Source organism: Opisthocomus hoazin, chromosome 26 (genome assembly GCF_030867145.1).
Source record: "Opisthocomus hoazin isolate bOpiHoa1 chromosome 26, bOpiHoa1.hap1, whole genome shotgun sequence".
Taxonomy (NCBI): Eukaryota; Metazoa; Chordata; class Aves; order Opisthocomiformes; family Opisthocomidae; genus Opisthocomus; species Opisthocomus hoazin.
Genome location: NC_134439.1, coordinates 3,205,485 through 3,225,461, shown reverse-complemented (window position 1 = coordinate 3,225,461; position 19,977 = coordinate 3,205,485). Strand labels below are relative to the sequence as shown.

The 19,977-nt window shown below is 43.7% G+C and overlaps 1 protein-coding gene across 2 annotated transcripts in view; it reads left to right on the top strand.

The window, feature by feature from the left end:
* LOC104338677 (acid-sensing ion channel 2) overlaps positions 1 to 19,977 on the top strand; it is a 513,818-nt gene that overhangs the window by 47,321 nt on the left and 446,520 nt on the right. The gene's annotated exons all lie outside the window — the stretch shown is intronic.

Sequence of the window (19,977 nt, the reverse complement as noted above, 5' to 3'; positions counted from 1 at the left end):
AGGAAGCAGTGACAGTGGAGGGGGTAGGCGGGGCTGAAGGGTTTTCCTCCATGCAACATGCTGCAAGCAATGTTGTGTCTTGCATGGTGTCCATGTGTTATTATGTGGGCAGAAGCAAGCTCCATCTATGTAGTGAACCAATGCCAGCCTCCTCTGCTCATCTTCTGAACCGGGCAGTGGGTTAGGACCAAGAAACAACCTATAGCTGCTGGGTTTATATAAAAGTTTCCAGGCTCATTAGCTCTCAAAAATCTGTCCCATCCTCAGGAAGAACTTCTCCTCACATGCCCCTATGCACACAAGTATGCCTGTGCAGGTTCAGATCTTGGCACTATATAGATCAGTGTTCAACGACAACTGCTAGTCCTCCCCTCTGTGCTTTGACCCCTTCATTCACATAAATGTCTTCCTTTTTCCAGGTGTTGTCAGCCGTAGTTATCTGGATCCTTCCTATTTTGTTAGGTCACCAGCGTGGCCAAGACTTGTACACATGCAAGACTTTTTGGGGTAGAGCACAAGGAGTAGTTGGTCTGTCAGCCCCCAGTACGCTATCTTAGAGATATATGCTGGAGCTGTCACTGGACTACTGCTCAATTCCATCCAGAAGCCTCTGAGTCCATCTAGTCCCCTCCTGAGACAACTTTAGACCCTTCAAATCCTGTGTCAATGAATGCTGCAGCTTGATTATGTACTGGATGATAATACTGGATTATGTACTGGTTGCCGCTGTCTTAGAAAGGTCTCTGGAGCCATTCCTTGACCCCCCTGATGCTGCATTAGGGAAGCAGGTGCCCCGGTCATATCTAGTTTATGGGTTTTATCATGTTCCATTTTCATCACTTCTTAGTTTTTTTCTTCCTGAAGCTCACCTGCATGATTTCCTGCGCTGATAGCCAGCACTGGGCCTCAATGAGGATGACCACAACCTTTCCAGGGCTCAATGTCCCATTGTGAGAGAGCACACTTTCCTTTAATCTCCAACTCTAAGCATTTTAAACCGTGATTACCAGAAGAATTTGATGCATAGCGCATCCAGGAATAGGAATCGAGGCATTCGCTCAGCCAGGCTGAGAGTTGGTAATTACAGAGAGGGAAGTTCAGTGTTTTCCACCAGCCCCAGCTGGATGGTGGGGAGCTGACCTCCATAAACACCTGAGAAGCTTCATCACTAGAGAGGGAGGGAGATGAGGATGGTGCACAGAGGGGATGGTTCTTCAACTTTGGCTGCCAAGTGAAGTAGATCCAGATGGTGTTTACACACAATTGCTTTTAAATCTTTGCCCACTGGTGCTATACCCTCCAGGCACAACTTGTTCAAGCTGGCCTTGGCAACTGGGATTGGAAGAAGTTTTAGCAATCCTGTGATTCCAAGGTTAAAAATTACAACACTCAACTTAAATATGAGTCATGAAAATGCTCTGGAAGTATACTGTTTCCGGGGTGCTTTTTTGTGTCTTTAGTGATAGAAACAAAAATAAAAGAACATTCCAGTTTTGGTAAACTGGAAGCTACAAAGTACTGTTGTCTGTAGTCCTTTCCCCCTGCTATCCAAACTGACAAGCCTCCTAAGAAAACCTAGATTACACCTATATATCTTTCCTGATGGCAAAAATTTTGCTCTTAGTAGGAGTGGTAAAAATATTTGGCTCTCCATGGCCACAGCAATAATCTGAGGATTGCCAGGAGTTGTTACATCTTAGTGTTTCTCCTGTGTTGAACAGATGAGGTTACCATGGGTTGTCCTTGTGCTTTTATAAGTCTTTGCACATTCATTAGCTGCATGGAGCTCAAAAATAACAAACCACTATCTTGGGTGCCTCAAACCCTTTCATATCCATTAGCTAACCAACACTTTTAAGACCCCATAGAGTTGCTAAATGGGCATATAGCTCCTTTATGGGTCTGCAAAGGAGTGCTGCAGCCTTGGGAAACAGGACCTCCTGCTCTGCTTTGGTCAGACCATAAAAACAAGGAGACTTTCTGAAAATTAAAAAAAGACACTTAAAAAAACCTAGATGTGCATCCTACTGGGTTTTCAGCCTTCTCAAGAACAGATATGTGCTAGGATGAGAGATGAGGGATTGGGCCAGCAGCATTTGTCAAGGTCAGAAAATTCCCAGCTACCCAGAAACACTTCAGCTGCAGCTCAGAGATAGTAAATAGCTCACCTGTAGACAAACATAGGTGGTGACAGTACAGAAAATTCATATTTCTTCTAGAATCAGATGACCTCATGCTTCTGCTGTTTGTGGGCCATAGCTAATAGTACTGCTTTCCAATCAAGCCAGACAATCCTTCCAGGCTCAAGCGGAAAATGCCATCAGCCCTAAAATCAGCAACACTATTATTGCTTTAAATTTGTCACAAGGCAAATCCATTTTTGCTGTCACTCTTTAGCATAATGAAGGCCATAGCAGGGCAGGGATGGATAATGAACTGCACTGTACATGACCCTAATAATTCAGTTTTCTGCCTTGGTGAAGCACAAAAGCCATATTTTGAAAAACTCATTGTAGTCAAGCTGCATTTCGTCTGGGAAGCCAGGACTGCATGCATGAAGTGGAACTGCCCTAAAAAAGTAAAACGCATTGGCCCTACACAACTGATTATAGAACATAAATAGTTTACACCCAAGATCCCTGCTGGATGTAGAAAATTTCTCTCTAATTTTTGCTAGAGAGATCAAAAACTTTTCCCATTCAGAGCAGACCAGAACACATGAAGATCAACATTCTTCATGAAATTAAATTTCTCTTCATCGACAATGAAACTTCTTGCTTAAATCACTGTGAAACTTTCAGTTTCCACTTGAAGAGGAATATGGAAGGATTTGGTTCAGATATCTAGACAGCCAGAGCACCTGGATTTGGGGTTGAAATTATATTTCATTTCTAAAATGATTCACTGAAAAGTCTTTTTAAGTCTGAAATGAAACATTTTGATTTAAAAAGGAATGATGCACATGATTTCAGCAGTTTCCGCATCCCCACTTTGTTTTCACCATAGCTGCTTCATGCAGGAAAGTAATTTTGAGTTCTGCACTTGACCATTTTCCGACCAAGTATTTCATTAAACTCCTGGACAGGTCCCATAATTGCAAAATGGCTTTACAAGGAAGGTACATTTACATTACAGCATATTGCACAGATTTAACACTGGCGATGGTGAATAAAATTCTTTAAACATTTGTTAACTCTGGGAGAAGAAAGGAGTTAAACTCATTTGTCTCTTTCCCTAGATGAATTTATCATTTTCTCTTTCAAGCCCATTGATGTTCGTGAAATGACTTTACAGCATATGTTCAGTCATTAAAAACTGCTGCTGGATTTCAAGTCACCACAAAGTAATGCCTGGCATTAGATATGCAGAGGGGTATGGGCATGCATTGCATTGCCACAAAAATCCTTGATTTTTATTTCATTTGGATACACTTAAGGCATTGGCTTTTTGCGTCTATCACCTTCAGAGGTCTCAGAGTGGTTGGGAACTGTGGCTGATGAATTTCACCTGTCTCCACCTCTGGAAAACACAACAGAGAGCACCTTTAGAGATGTAATGAAATCATCATCCTGATCAAAAAAAAAAAAATCACCTCAGTTTAAACTCACAGCCATTAATTCACGCAAAACTTACATTTCACACAGTTTGAAATCACAGCCTGAGGCACCATGTCCTGGAAAATGTTTGGGCTGAGTGGACTCACAACACTTTTTAAGATGTCAAAGTTTAGTTGTCAGTTTGTAAAAATGGGAAAAAAAAATCTACTAAAAATCTCTCTATATAAATCTATAAAAAGACGACATCTCAAGCACCCTTTCGAAACAGGAAGCCACTTCCTTCTTATCTGTGCATCTCTACCAGATGCCACGCAGCCTGAGATGATAACTCTTTTCTTTTCAGCAAACCTTGGACTTTTCCTGTGAATTGAGTAAAGCAGTTATTTGACAGAGAAATAAAGCTTTATATTGGCTGATCCTGTCAAACAGTGGGATGAATTTAAATGAAACACATCCCTTTAAACAACTCAGTGCTGAGAAGAAGTAGAATACCCCTCCGTGGACTTTGAACAGGGAAGCAGGGGAGACAAGGGAGAAAATCTGCTAATGACCAGCCAAACACTGTAAGAATTAGTAAGTATGGATCATTTTTATTGGCCTGACCCAAAGTGCTGTGGAAGTCACTGCAAGTCTCATCACTGATTTCCGAGTATATCAGGTTGGTGAGAAGAGGCATAAATTGACTTTGCAAAGTCAATGGGGATATATCGACTTGTACTGCTAAATACCTGGCCCTATCTTTACTGCTTCAGGATCATGAGGCTGTGAAGTGAGCAGTCTTTAATTAGGAAGTAAGGCAGTTTGGAACTCCATACTTCTATCTCCCTCCTAATTAATCCCAGGATTAATTTTAAAGTTTATTTCCCTCTTCCTGAAAGTTTTTATTCTAGTGATGCCCTATGATGTGGCCAAGAAGACCTGTACACCATGCTGACTGTAAAAGGCTGTTCGGAGAAAGACAGCAGGCAGCAAAGGGAGCTGAAATTTTGATTTTTAAAAATTGCTAAACAACTAAATAAATTTTACTTCAAATCACTAGCCTGTAAAGTGATGTTTCAGTGTGTATGTGGAGAGTGTTCAGGTGTTTGGGGACATATTTGTAATTAGAACAAGTAAAGCTTGCCATCTGGAGAGAAAATCTGCTTCCTTCTCGATATGGCTAGGGTCGCAGGCAGTTCCACATATGCTATCAACAGAGAATTTTCTTCCTCAGCTACCACCTGCTTGGTAATCTGTGTTTATGAATGAGTAAGGGCTTAATTTGAGTCCTGGGTATCAATCTGATATGGCTTAGGTGAGGGGCTTGCTTTTCATGCAGTGGAAAGATCATGGTAATTGAAAATAGTCCCCAGCAATGGGTTCCAGACAGTATCCTGTGGCAATCCTTCCCCTGATGGCTCTCATGGTTTTATTGCCTTGTGATAGTTGGTGATTTTCTGAATGCTTTTGTGCATCACTGAGAAATGCTGCTTTTTGTCCCAACAGTGAGTTTTCCACTGACTTGGTTGCTAGGAGAAGCTTGAAACTGAGACCCAAGAATGACATGAAAGTTCAAGCACCAGAAAACAAGGGAAGCCAATACTTATTCAACAGTCTTGTGTTCTGACTGTTGGTTGCTGTAGGGCCATGATCTGTCTCTTTGCCCTATGGCCCAGAGCCTTGGGAACGAGAAAGACATCTGCTGACCGCGTTTGGTGCAAAGGACAGGGGCTGGGCTGCCAATTGCTCAGTGCAAGGGTATCACTGGGTTTGCTGTGTGACTTGCACCAGGAGGTTGCATATACATTGCTCTCTCCTCTCTAAAAATAAAGGGAATACACTAGCTAAAGATGTTATTCTGGTCAGCAAGAGCTTTCACTGGGGAAAAAGAAACCTTTTTTAATGCTATAGTAAAGAGGTTTCACACTCTAGTCTAGCAAGTGTAATAGAAACTATAATGGGATCTCCATCTCCTTGCCAAGCCTCAGCATTTGGCGTCATACCCTGTCATCAGTATGCAGCTAGTGACTCAAGCCATTAAATTATCCCTGGTGCCTTTTCCTGCTGAGTAGGAGAAAAATACTTGCAATGGTTATTTCAGGGGTGTGTGTCTGTTTGTCTGAAAGAACTCTGACATTAATGTTTCAAATTAAATTACACTTTAAATTTTCTGGGTGGGTGGTTTCCTTCTCTGCGATTGTGTCCTTGTGGTAGAGGTAAGGTGCTTCCCTGGTTGCTGTCCTTCTCCTGATCTTATTGCCATGCATCAACCCTGACCTGCTCGGGCACAGCATCACTTTGCTCTTGGTGTCTCCAGTAAGCCTCTTACTGAAGATGTTAGAGACCATCATACTTGTATCTGCAACATGGACATGTGTCCACCAGAGCTGACATCCCAGAATTACTTGACAAAGACCCAAACACATCCAGAAATTGGCAAAGGCTCTCAGTTGCCATTTAACGAAGCAACGTGTTGACAGTGCAACAAAAATTCCCATATTTTTGTCAGCTGAGTCGTCCAAGGGCTTGCCTTGACTTAGGGCTGAATTCTTCTTTCTTCTGTACAAGGGATACTTATCTTGGGAAGATAAGATGACACTGAGTCTTTTTTCTTCCTCTGGTTGTAGTCCCAATGAATCACCTTTCAAAACCTCACCTTGGTGACGTTGAGCCTAGGTCTCCGGCACTGAGTTTTCTGATGTTTCAGAGTGTATAGTGTGTGAATATACCTACATGTACATGCACAGGTGCGAGTAGATGTGTCTTCATAAATGCTCATACATTCAAAGCTGCATGAATACACACAGGAGATGGAGGTCTTCCATCATTATTTACCTAGGCAGAGTGCTCCTGGGTTTCACTGGAGGTCTGACTGAGATCTTTAAGGAGGATACCTGAACATGTGGCTCAACGTCAGTGCTACTGCTGCTCGTTCCTTTCACCTCTGCTGTCTGTCTTGAAGGGTTTATTCACACAGTTTTTTCAGAGCTTTGGCCTTGGCAACACCCTAGGATGGTTGTATCTCTTCAGGGACATGGAGCTGGAAGCAGACATCATTCAGGCTCTGTAAAGGCTTAAAAAAGATTTTTTACCCAGTGCAACAAGTCATGATCTGAAGACAATCTCATCTTTTCATCTCTGCATCTAAATATTATTTTATATAGGGTCAAAATTATTTGTTTGATTATTTCTGAGTGTCTTCATCTGAAAATAAGCAATGAACCTCTAAAAGTCTGATCTCCAGTTCTGTTCAGCTGGTGTGTAGAGAACAAGGATAATATTTTGAGGAGAAAAATTCTTCACCTGCTTCCCTTGCAGCTTCAGGAATGCGGTTTGTGTTAACGTCGGGATTCCTTTGAAAGCTTCACCGGGAGACTCGTTTTCTCTCTGAGACTGCCTCTAATGTCTTTTTTAAGAAGCACACGAATAGCTGAAGAATAATCCAGATCTCAATGAAGCATTCAAAATGGTGTCTTTTAGAAAAGGAGACAAAGATTTATGGCTGGTGAGTACTTGTTGCAATGAGCATGGAGAACTGTGGCTCTAAACCCGGCAAGATTTATGGCTTCCAATCCATCAGTGCCCAGGTTGTGTGAGAGATTTTTATGACTGGGACTTTGTCAAGACAATGCAGGCACCTGAAGGTTAAGTCTCTATTGTCATGAATAAAAGTTACAATTGGAGGGTTTTGGTTATCAGAAAAGATTCCTGAGTTCTATGTAGATTTGAGGGAAAAGTAGCTCTTGCAAGAGGTTTTATTGGGAGGGAAGTACAGCTGAGGGCAGCAAGGCTGGTGGGGCATAATGAAATCGAAGGGTGTTCTCAAGCTGTTGTGTGCAAAAAGTTCTCCTTCAGGTTTGACACCCTCTTTCAGTGACGGTGCCAAGAAAGTGCTGTGGTCGATCGCTTGCTTTAAGACTCTATCACTGTCACATTGAGCCTGACACAGGATGCCCTTGGGTGTGACAGGTGACAGCTTCCCCACTACAGCTGGGTCTTTTTTCAATTAGTGTCATCATCGCTTGCCGTGGTGGTTAGTAATAAATGTCATGAGTGCTAAAGATCTGTCCCCCCGGCTCTCTGTACGTCAGCTCTGTCCATCTAACTCACTGTCCCTTAGCCTGCCCATTCACAAAGGGCAGATCTATTTTTCTGTTTTCTACAGTGTACAAAACAATTATTCTGACTCTGTCTTATGGTGTGGTCAAGCTCCATCCCTTGTTAGCTTTCAGCTGAAAGGAGCAAGCTTGATCTTCATGGGCCTTTGCACAGTGATGAGCCTCCCTGGTCCAGCCAAGCTAGATCTGCTGTAATCAGCCAGCCCATAACAGAGGCCAGTGAAACTGCTGAAAAATGGCTTCAAAATATCGATGTTTTAATTAATTTTATTTGAGCTTTCTTGGACTAGGGTTTTTTAGCAGAAATCTTTTGCAATATTCTCTTTGTGTCTGTCTTTCCAATGTAGCTACCCATCTAGGTTTTTAGGACAGACTTTTTCTCTGATGGAAACAAAAAGCTTTGGCACAAATTTAATGGTTATTTGTTCTGTTTGCCAGCTGGTCAAAAAGCAGGAATGTATTGTAGGAAGTGTTGATGTGTCCTGCCCAGGAGACAGAAGGGTAGGAATGAGGAATTTACCTCTTGTGCTTATAGAGATATATAGTTCCTAATCGTAAGAAAAATCATGAACATAACTGCTTTCAAGGTGGAATCCTTGTTATCATGTTGGTTTGTCCATCAGCTTCACCACAAACCCCCTGGCCCTTCTGAGCTCATGCTCTGTTTAATCCTTCTAGAGCACTTTTCCTGCTCTGGATTTTGCAGGTCTCCTCCCCTCCTCCTCAGACAACCTTGCTCATGCCTGGAGGAGCTTAAAAGCTGATAGGTGTGCAGGTTTTGTACTTTCAATATGTACACTGTTTGCTGAGTGAAAACATCACTTTTATCCCAAACCAAAAACACTTCTAAGTAAGAAGCAAGGCCAGCTTGCAAAAACCAGAAGCAAAACCACCACAGCGTACTCCCTTTGCCAGTGTTTTCTTCTGCACTAACTCACAGTCACTTGTATTTTAGAAGCAGACTATGCAGTTGAGCTGCTGCCTTCCTGCTTTGATCTTGCCTTGCCCTTGCTCTCAGACTTTCTTTTCTGGAGTACAAGATTCATCTCATCTAGATGCAAATGTGTAAGTTTGAAGTAGTCATTCTGGGCTTGCTTTGTAGTTACTGAGGAGCAAGATTCTCCTAGAGGGCAATTCATCTTCCCTATCCTACATTCACTTCCCAAGAGAGGCATCTCTTGTCCTTCAGGGCTGCCTCCTTCCCTCTGTTAACCACAAAGGTCACCACTCAGACCTAGATGTTGTTTCGTTTGGCTCAGTCAGAGCAGATTAATGACCCCACCTGTATAATTAACCAAAAAAACCCCAATGCTGTGCATGACATTGAGTAAAAGGGCTGAAAATGTACAAATGAATTCCCAGACGTCCAGTTTAAAAGTACACTCCACTCCACTTAAGTCTAAAGTTATCCTAAATAATTCCTTCTGGCAGTTTAATGTTGGATATTTTGCTGTAATCTTCCTCTATGACATCTGCAATGACCTAGTTTACCGTTTTCACAAATAATAATTTGTCTTAATTTTCTCTTTGAAGTAGCAAGCAAAAGAATAAATGAGTGAAATCTAAACCTGGTAACCTTGCTGGATATTTTAGGTCAATAAATTACCTTCATGCATAGCTTCCTATTTCAGCTTTCCACTCCAGAGGATGAGGGCTCTTTAATGCTTGTTAAAATAGCAGAGATAAGTGATTGCAGTCTGAAGATGGAAAACATTGAATAATGCAAAGATCTGTGGATTTTGTGGTTTTACTTGGCTGGGGTAGAAAATCCTTCGATTCTTTCAGAGCCAGAGGTAAGAAAAGCTTTACTTCCAGTTAAGACTATCCACAATTTTGTGCCAAACATGGTTCTGAAACAGAAAAAAAGCATCACTGATGAAAGTGTTCCAGTTGGGCTATGCCAAGGCTGGACATTTCTGACCTGTTTTTCAGTTTGAAAATTCAGGACAGACTGAGGATTATTTCATTGGGATGCCAGGAAACCTTGTCAGAAACACCATTTAGTGCTACTAATGCAGCTGATGTTCTGGATGAAGGTTCTGGACGGTCTGGTGACCAAAGTTGTTGCCCTACATTGATTTACTATATGGAGGCCTGATTCTAAGAACTACTTCAAACTGACATTACTCAAAGCAGAATGATGTTTCTCAAGAGAAACCCAGAAGTTTTAATGAGGCAGAGATGTTCATGGAATGTACCTGACTTCCCCGATTCTATTATTTTCACCTTAAAAATAAAAATCCTCAAGGCCACAGACTTCTTTTAACAAGAGATCAAAAATTTCTGGCAATAAACTAAAAATTTCTAAAGACAACAAATTTTTCACTTTTCTTATTTCCATTCCTCCCTAGAGTCTTTCTGATAAACCGTAAATCAGACTCTCCAGGGTCCATTTCAACTTCTCAAAACACCAGTTTCATTTCTTCTTCTTTACAGCCACCATCTTCTGGGTCTCAGGTCTCACTACACATGGCCGTCTGTGCGATTGTGCTGTCTCAGCTGTTGCCTTCTGGAAGTATCCTCTTAAATGAGGTCCATCATTCTGAATCTTGATACCCTGCAACCATGGCCATGGGCTCCCTCTCTTGGCACTGAAGAGGTGCACTATTTTCCTTTAGGATAATCAGGGATGTATTCAACATTTCTAATATTTTATTCCCCTGTCAACATATGAGAAAATAATAATTACACCCTGCTCTGCAGGACTGAGAATTATAATCAACACCAAAGCAGGAACTGTACATAATTAGAAGCTTGTTTTAGTTGCTTTTTTAGAATTTATCACACAAGAAATTGCCAGTGTCGGCTAGCATGATTTTAACCAGTAAATCCAAAAGTGACACATCATTGTTATAATAGCCATTGCAGCAGCAGTTAAAATCTCCACCATTTGCTCTGAAACAGTGAAGCCCAAAGACTGTTGAAAAAGTTCCACAAATCAGTCAGAAGCACTGTTCTGCTGCCTGAAAAGTTCTTGGTTTTCAACCTAGAGGCAAGGGTTTTGTCCGCACCTTGTTATTGTAAGGTTTAGGGCTCTTCATGCCATCCTAGGGTGCAAAGCAAAGTGCATCAGCCCCATCTCAAGTTGCATAACTGAAGCATGAACACGTACTGAAGGCAGATTTCTCAGAAGGTGATTTGGGAGCCTTGGTCACAAAAGGGACATTTAGAAATTGAGTTGAATAGCTCCAAAGAAGTTGCACTTCACATAGGCTTGAGCCAGTCTAGGGTTGAGACCCAATCTCATAAGACTTTTTTAGCAATTACTTGACCATAGTACCAGTTTTCCTTTTTCAACTTGCCTGTGTTTCACAGGGACAAACGGTCTACATCATCTTCTCAAAGATCCACCTCTCTGCTTCAGTTACCCCATGGCTCTCAACCATGCCACATTCCGGTGTCTGCTTGGCATGTGGCAGCAGGATATTTGCCACGTCTGATGCTGGAGCATGCTTGGCCTCCTCTAGTCTTCAGGCCAGTGATTCTTTTAAAAGGCAACGATGGGTGTGTATGTTTGCACTTCCATAAGACAGCTGGTGAGCTGAATTAAATACATCAGAGATCAAATGTTTGGAAGCTTCCAGTAGCTAGCAGTGGAAAAACACCTGAGATAAACAAAGCCATGCAATTTATTTGCAAGAGAGGGATACTCATTACATGATGGTGCCTTAGCAGCCTCCTGCTAGGTGGATGCAATATTATGACTGTGGTCTTTTCTGCCTTGGCGTGTCATATATTCTCTCACTTTCAGTCTTTAAGCTGCTGTTAATTTAAAAATCTCCCTTGCTCACCTCTGATATAGACTCAAGAGCTTTTCTGGCTGACGTGAACTGGAATCCATGTATGAGCAATAAAATGCCTTGTACAAGAGTGTTTTAACTGGCTCTTCTGAATTTTTTTTCTATAACTACCTGCATGTTACTCCGCAGCTTAGATGCAGATGGATCCAGACTCTGCAGCACTGCTTGTGGGGCTGCAATGGCTTCATTAAGTGTACACATGTAATAAGTTGTCTTGATATTTGCTTTTTTTTTCCGAGCACCTGTGTAGTCTAGGTGAATGGGAGAAGGCAGGAAAAGACCTTTAAATGCATTGTAAATCCCATTTTAACTCAAGTAATTATAGCTACAGCGTAATTAAAATATTGTGTCGGAAAAGAAAATAATCCTACCAAACTTCAGTCCTTGTGTATTAGCATATTGCCATCTGCAGAGTTCTGAATCACTACACCATTTTACCTTAAAGCAAAATGTTCAACAGCCTTTTTGCCAGAAACACCAGCCCTGTGAAGCACATCTGTCGCGCTTGCCGGGCCCTGGTCAGAGAGAGAGGGAAACAGCTCTTGTTGGTGCAAACTTGCTCCTATTCCCTTTCCTCAAGGTGAGAATAAACACGTTTAAATGTTGGCAATTACAAATCAAAATGTCACACCAGAAGAAAAATCCTTGTTACATAAAATTTCTCATTTCATATTGATTGGAAAGTTCCAGCAGGAGAAATGAAAAATGTTGAACTTGAAATCATGAACAAAGACTTTTTCAGTTACAAGTAGCACAACAAGCCATCATTCCTGCCAAACAAATGCAACTATTTTCTGACCAGCTCTAACTTAGTAATTTCAATGTAATAAATTTGTTGGAGGAAAAAACATATTACATTGAATCTTCATCAATCATAGAAAAGCACCGTATATGTCAAAGAAAGTTTGAGATAATAGATCTGATATAAATATACTCACACATGTCGATCAAACTCTTTCAGTATCAAAGAGGTTGAATTGCCTTGCTTAGTGACATGGTGTATCCTTATTGCAAAAAATGAAGGGAAGGATGGATGTTTCTTCACATCTCTAGCTGAAGCGGAAATTATAAGGTGCAGCATAGAAATTACTGGGTGAATTTCTATGTCCTGTGTTATGCTGGAGGTCAGGCTATCTGGTGATCATAATATTTCCTTTTGGTCTTAAAAAAACTGCATCTGTGAAAATACAATCAGAGCTTATGGGCCATTGAATCCATGTGCTCAGAAATTATTTTTTTAGCAGTATAAATGACATTATCTGCAAGAACAAAAAAGCTGCATCTACTGGAGTCAGCAGCTGAGCCTGAAAATGGGAAAAGTATGAGGAAAGAATCCCAACCTGCTTAATTACCACACAAATCAAACGTATGGGCAATAACTCCTGTTTAGGGGAAATTCAGATGAGAAATATGATTACTGCTCTCTGCAGGGGAAAGACAGCATTTTGACAAAACGAGGGCTGTTTTTTTCCAGGTGATCCAAGCGCCAGGGCCTGACTTGCCAGAACTCCTTAGGAAGGTCAAAGCTTTTGCACATTTCAGCAGCTTTGTGCAGGTCAGGGCAGATTCGCCAGGGGGGACTTGAGCTGGTGTAGCTTCTCCCATGGGGTGGCTTGATGTCCTTTCATGTGCACAGGGCAAAACAGACGACACTTTGCGAGCCATTTCATGGAAATTCAAATGCATATGGAACAAACATTCTAGACATCTATAAAACTTATATTTCTTTCCAAGAAAGCAGCTTGAGATTTTATTAATGGGGCAGCTGATGAAATGTTTCTGTATAAATAATAACTGAGTGAAAGTTGTGTTGGAGTTCACATGTATTAAACTTCCAGCATGTCCTGCACAAAATATCTTTCCCTAAATACTGTTTCAGGAGGAGAAAAAGCATGTTTTGCTCAATCTGACTATAATGAGTCTTGCATAAATCTGCTGCCAACTCACACTGGCAAATTCAGGCTCTGCTGGAGTAACATGAGGGAGAACATCTTATCTGATGGTCTGGGCTTTATAGACATGATCATGAAGGGTTAAGAACAATTCCATGTATCAAAACAACCCAATATTAATATAAAGCATAGACATTTGGATGCATGGGGGTTTGTACATCTTTAGACATGGGTTTGGTTTTGGCTGTTCTCCACTTGTTTCAGCATCCATTTGCATCTGTTCAATGCGGCCTTGTATGTAAAACCACACCATGATGGAAATTCAAATGCTGCACATGCAGCAATACGTCTGCAGCTGCGGGTGGAAGCAGGTGCTGTACAGACTGTGTGCAAGTGCCAGCTCTCAGCTCATTTTGTTCTGACTTGTGTCGGTTTTTCTCCCCCCAGTCCGAGCTCCAGAGTTATTTTCCTTCTGCTGGAGAGGGAAAGGTGTTCTGTCATTGGCAGTGGTCGGTGGAAAGGCTTGCTCAGCGGGCAGGCGAGACTCATTGTGTGGCTGGGCTCAGCCTGAGCCACGAGCATGGCAGAGTGGTTGCTCCAGCTTCTTCATTTCTTAATTGAGAGGGCTGGTCCAGTCAAACAACCCAAGCAGAGGTGGAGTTGGCTATTAGGCGGCGGCTGGGAGGCAGGTGTGGGAGGCTAACAGTGATAGATAGCTGCAGAGCATGAAGGATGGGGTTAAATCCCCTCAACGTGGTACATGGTGCAAGGGTGAAGCTACTTTGTTTGTTTTTTTCTCCTTAGTATTATTAGAAGGATTAAGTGGAAATTAATTGGTGCTTTAGCCTTGAGCTGCCCTCAGCATGGGAGCTGCAGAGCAGACACACACAGCACCGACTGCAAAGCCACTGAACTCCAGCCTCTCACCATCCCTGTCCTCTCAAAAGAAAACAAACACTCCGTTAATTAACTGCAGACACCCCGACTGTGATGAGCAGTGCTGGGAGACATCACCCAGGAGAGAGAAGTCAGGAAAAGGAGGAGGCTGAAAAAGTCAGTCCAGCAGAATAATAAACTACTCCTGGGTAGGAGAATGCAAAATGAATCTGGGCTGTAAATTCCTTGTTCTTCATCATCTGCCCGGTGCTGGTGAAAAGGGCAAGCTGGCAGGAAGGACTGCTGCTCTGATTACCCACGTGACAACTTTCTTGCACTTTTCTGTGGCACTTCCAGCATCTGAACTACTGAGTTACAATGTCAAGGAGTAATCCAGCGCATAAGGACTCAGGTATACCCAGTGGTAGGTTCAGACCTGGCCCCTACCCATTGGACCAGTCCCAATGGGTTTTTCTCATAGTGCAGTTCAAGGAACAACTCCTACTATGCTGTGGAGGGCAAGAGTTAAACTGCTGTGACCCGGGCTGTTCCCCATCACCTGCCATTGGTGCCAGAGGACAGTCTGGGACATGAATGCTTTGCTGGTGTCAATATAGCCACAGGCCACTGCCGAGTGGTGGCCATGTGATGGAGTACTGCAGCGTGCTCGAAGACTGAGCCAATCTGGGTCACCCTGACAGATCTGCATGGAAAGTTGTTTTTCTCTGTGCTTCACTTCAGCTGAGTAATTGCTTTGTGAAAGTTTGTCATCTGCTGCTGCATGAAGTAAGATAGGCCGAGCAGCCACTGAGGCAGCTTCTGTTCCTAAATCTGCCATGTGCCAAGCTGAATGGCTTGATCTGATGCCTCAATTTCTCCATCTGTGAAATGGACATAAGTGCTATGCTCTTCTATAACTTTCTGGGAGATGTAGCCATGAAAAGTGCTACATGGGAATTGCTGTTCTTGTTCAGGCACAGATTTGGTTGGGAATCTGTTAGCTCCCTGCTCCCAGGCTTCAAACCATCTGAAAGCATGACCAAGAAAAGCCATCCTAGCAAAACCAGTATCTGTAAACTTCTCTGATGGCTGATCTGTACTCTGAAGGATTTCAGCAGGCTTCATCCTTGCACAATACCCGAGGTCCACCTAGCACAAGGTAAATCTCCTGCATATTCAAAGTACGGCACGTGCATGTACCCTCCTGGGTCTGGGATGCACAGGGAGATGCTAAAGCCTTATACAACATACAAACTATATCGAGTGTTTCCCATAGTGGAGAAACATCTCAAGGTGCCCTGTTGGCATGAGTTGCCTAGTTAATGCATTGGCACAAGATCTCTGATGGACCCTTTCTCACAGAGGTATGGATATACTAACCTACATTTTCCGGGACATAGAAATTAAATGAAGACTGAGCCCTTTGCCAGACCTGTGTAATACCTGAATTGGGCAAGGTTTGTCCCTGCTTGTTTTTCTAAGACTTCTCTAATTCTGCATTTTTTTTTTCTGCTTCTTGAATATGTCAGCTATATAGGTTCATTTAGTCAAAGTGTTTTAGAGAATACCTGATTATTAGAGTTCTTATTTTTATTCCTAACCTTGCAGTCATTAAATCAATTTCAAGGCCAGCAGGTGCTGATGAGAAATGCCAAGTGCCATTATACCCCTCTGGCCTTATTTTCTCACCAAAACTTGGATGCTGTAATATTTTTCAAGGAAAACCTCAAAAGGTACAGAGATCATTGATGCATTTAGGAGACTCTGTGGGAAATGCAGGAGTTCTGTGCTGTGACAGGACTACAGACCAGGCAGCGCAAGAGCCCTGGTACCTGCAGTGTGCCATCAGTCCTGCTTTTGTTTGACTGGTCTTTTCAAACTTCAAGCCTCTCTTGTGGCATTGCTTCGAACACCCCTGAACTTCCATGGAGGTCCCTCTTCCAGGGCTGTGCTGGCCATTGGAGGCTAGAAGGCAGAAGTGAGTCTGTCTCAATTTAATTGAGCCGGTAGCTCTGATTCTGATCCCAGCTAGGAGCTGCTATGATGAGCCAGAAGAATCTTCTGCAATTACATGTTCACTCAGGGCAGTACCTGAGGGCCTCCAGCTTTCTGCACTGTCCTAGAACTGAGTTTGCAAAGCAGGTAACTTCCAGGCTTGCAGCAATTGCTCATAATAATAGACTTCCACATCTGTTTTTCTCACCGGCCTCAGCCCACAGAATCACAGAATCACAGAATAGTAGGGGTTGGAAGGGACCTCTGTGGGTCATCTAGTCCAACCCCCCCGCCGAAGCAGGGTCACCTACAGCAGGCTGCACAGGACCTTGTCCAGTCGGGTCTTGAATATCTCCAGAGAAGGAGACTCCACAACCTCCCTGGGCAGCCTGTTCCAGTGCTCCGTCACCCTCAGAGAGAAGAAGTTCCTCCTCATGTTCAGACGGAACTTCCTGTGCCTCAGTTTGTGCCCATTACCCCTTGTCCTGTCACTGGGCACCACTGAAAAGAGCTTGGCCCCATCCTCCTGACACCCACCCTTCAGATATTTGTAGGCATTTATAAGGTCCCCTCGCAGCCTTCTCTTCTTCAGGCTGAACAAGCCCAGTTCCCTCAACCTCTCCTCGTAGTGGAGATGCTCCAGTCCCCTCACCATCCTTGTAGCCCTCCGCTGGACTCTCTCCAGTAGCTCTTCATCCTTCTTGAACTGGGGAGCCCAGAACTGGACACAGTACTCCAGATGAGGCCTCACCAGGGTAGTGTAGAGGGGAAGGAGAACCTCCCTTGTCCTGCTGGCCACACTCTTCTTGATGCACCCCAGGATCCCATTGGCCTTCTTGGCAGCCAGGGCACACTGCTGGCTCATAGTTAACCTGTCGTCCACCAGGACACCCAGGTCCCTCTCCGCAGAGCTGCTCTCCAGCAGGTCCACCCCAAGCCTGTACTGGTGCATGAGGTTGTTCCTCCCCAGGTGCAGGACCCTGCACTTGCCCTTGTTGAACCTCATCAGGTTCCTCTCTGCCCAGCTCTCCAGCCTATCCAGGTCACGCTGAATGGCAGCACAGCCTTCCGGTGTATCTACCACACCTCCCAGTTTGGTGTCGTCAGCAAACTTGCTGAGGGTACATTCTAACTCTTCATCCAGGTCGTTGATGAAGAAGTTAAACAAGACTGGGCCCAGTACTGACCCCTGAGGGACACCACTTGTCACCAGCCTCCAACTAGACTCAGCGCCCCTGATGACAACCCTCTGAGTTCTGCCATTCAGCCAGTTCTCTATTCACTTCACCGACCACTCATCCAGCCCACACTTCCTCAGCTTCCCCAGGAGGATATCATGGGAGACTGTGTCGAAAGCCTTGCTGAAGTCAAGGTAGATAACATCCACAGCTCTCCCTTCGTCTACCCAGCCAGTCATGTCATCATAGAAAGCTATCAGATTGGTCAGGCATGATTTCCCCTTGGTGAATCCATGCTGACTACTCCTGATAACCTTCTTTTCTTCCACTTGCTTGATGATGGCCTCCAGGATAAGCTGCTCCATCACCTTTCCCGGGATGGAGGTGAGGCTGACCGGCCTGTAGTTCCCTGGGTCCTCCTTCTTGCCCTTTTTGAAGATTGGAGTGACATTGGCCTTTCTCCAGTCCTCGGGCACCTCTCCAGTCCTCCAGGACCTCTCAAAGATGATGGAGAGTGGCTCAGCAATGACATCCGCCAGCTCCCTCAGCACTCGTGGGTGCATTCCGTCGGGGCCCATGGATTTGTGGACATCCAGATCGCTTAAGCGATCCCTCACACAGTCCTCCTCGACCAAGGGAAAGTCGTCCTCTCTGTAGGCTTCTTCTCTTACCTCCGGGGCCTGGGATTCCTGAGGGCCAGTCTTAGCACTGAAGACTGAAGCAAAGAAGGCATTCAGTAGCTCTGCCTTCTCCGCATCCTCCGTCACCAGGACACCCGCCTCATTCAGCAGCGGCCCCACGTTGTCCCTAGCCTTCCTTTTGCTGCTGATGTAGTTGAAGAAGCCCTTCTTGTTGTTTTTGACATCCCTTGCCAGCTTCAATTCCAGGTGAGCCTTGGCCTTCCTCGTCGCATCCCTGCATGCTCTCACTATGTTTCTGTACTCTTCCCAAGTGGCCTGTCCCTCTTTCCACATGCCATGCACCTTTCTCTTCTGCCTGATCTCCGCTAGAAGCTCCTTGTTTAACCATGTAAGCCCGTGTAAGTCAAGTTTGCCAAATGTTAATGAATCTGTAGAGGGTTAAAATCCAGTGAATGACTGTGCTGAGAAAGACTCACAACCCTTCTGTCCTGGTCAGAGTGATGTCCGAGCTCATGGAGTGTCTCCTGAGGAAAGTTCTGTAATTGAGCTGGAGACTGAATATGAATCTGTACATGTGATGGCTGCTTCATTGTTAGGATAAACGAGCAGAACAACATCTTTTCCAAACACACACTTCTTGCAGACTGTCTTTAAGTTTCTTAAAGTCTTCACTGTAAAAATACATGGTGCCCATTACCACTTTTGAGTCCACTCCAAATCCACTCTGTTAACATCAGCTATAAATATGCTCCAACAGATAATGTCAAAGTAACAACCATCACAAGAAGAGATGAATAAATGGAGGCCATGGGTTCACATGTACTTCAAAGAAGTTCTGTCTTGAATTCCCCTGAGTGATTCTGCAGAGGGCTTTCATCACCAGGGAAGACCTGGAAATCACTGATAGATCCCTAGGGAACAATGGAGAAATAGCATTGAGCTGTGAGCAGCCAATAATATATTGCATGGCTGAAACATGTTACTAGCCACAAGTCTTGAAGGATAGGTCGGGGATTTGCATAACTAGAAAAGCAGCCCAAGACTTCCCTTTCCTCCGGTTGCGTTTCTTCTGTATTGTGTCCAGCAGTCAACCTTTAGCAGACAGAACAGACAGAGGTGCGGAATTCATCTCATTTTCCTCCACAGACTGTGGAAAGAGCCTAATGAGTTATCAGGATGATGTTTAGATGGCCCACATGGGGTGTGATGTCTTCAGCACAGAGAAGCTTCATCCAGGGTTTATCAAGAGAAGTCAATTGTTTTCTGGGGTTTATAAAGAGCTGTGGTTAGAACGAAATAGTTTTTCTAAGGTAGCAATAATCTTCCTCCAAAACGCGTATTATTGGGCTATTGTAAATGCTGTAGGTGAATTGTGGTGCATAAGGTCAAGGGACAACTGCTTTCATCTGTCTGAAATATACTCTGAGAGCCTATTAGTATATCCTGTTTAGTGTTACCCTGGCTGAGTTAATTCAGTCGAGCTCTGGCCAAATGCCACTACATAAACCTTGCTGACATTTTAATTTCCATTTCCAGCAGCCCTTGCTGGCAGCAGACCCTCTGATTGCCTCCCACTGAAGTCTTAAAAACTTTAGAAGAATCTCTACTTTGTGAAAAACAATTTGATCTTTCACTGCCCACATTCTGCCAGTAACATCACTGAAAAAACTGATACAACCGACTCCAAGAACTTTGGCTGTTTATTCTGTGTCTTCAACCGGCAGTTCCTGCAGATGGAGACCAAACCAAGAGGGAACAAAAAGTGAATTGGTAGAAGCCTTTACTAATTCTCTGTATCACCTTCAATCATTGGTCACCTAGAGTTGTAGGAAGGGTCCCTTGAACATCTGTGGGAGCTGCTGTAACAGAGGGGAATGTGTCTCTTCCCTTACGGGCTGACCATTAGCCTCCATGTCTATGGCTCGTACTGCTGCTAACTAG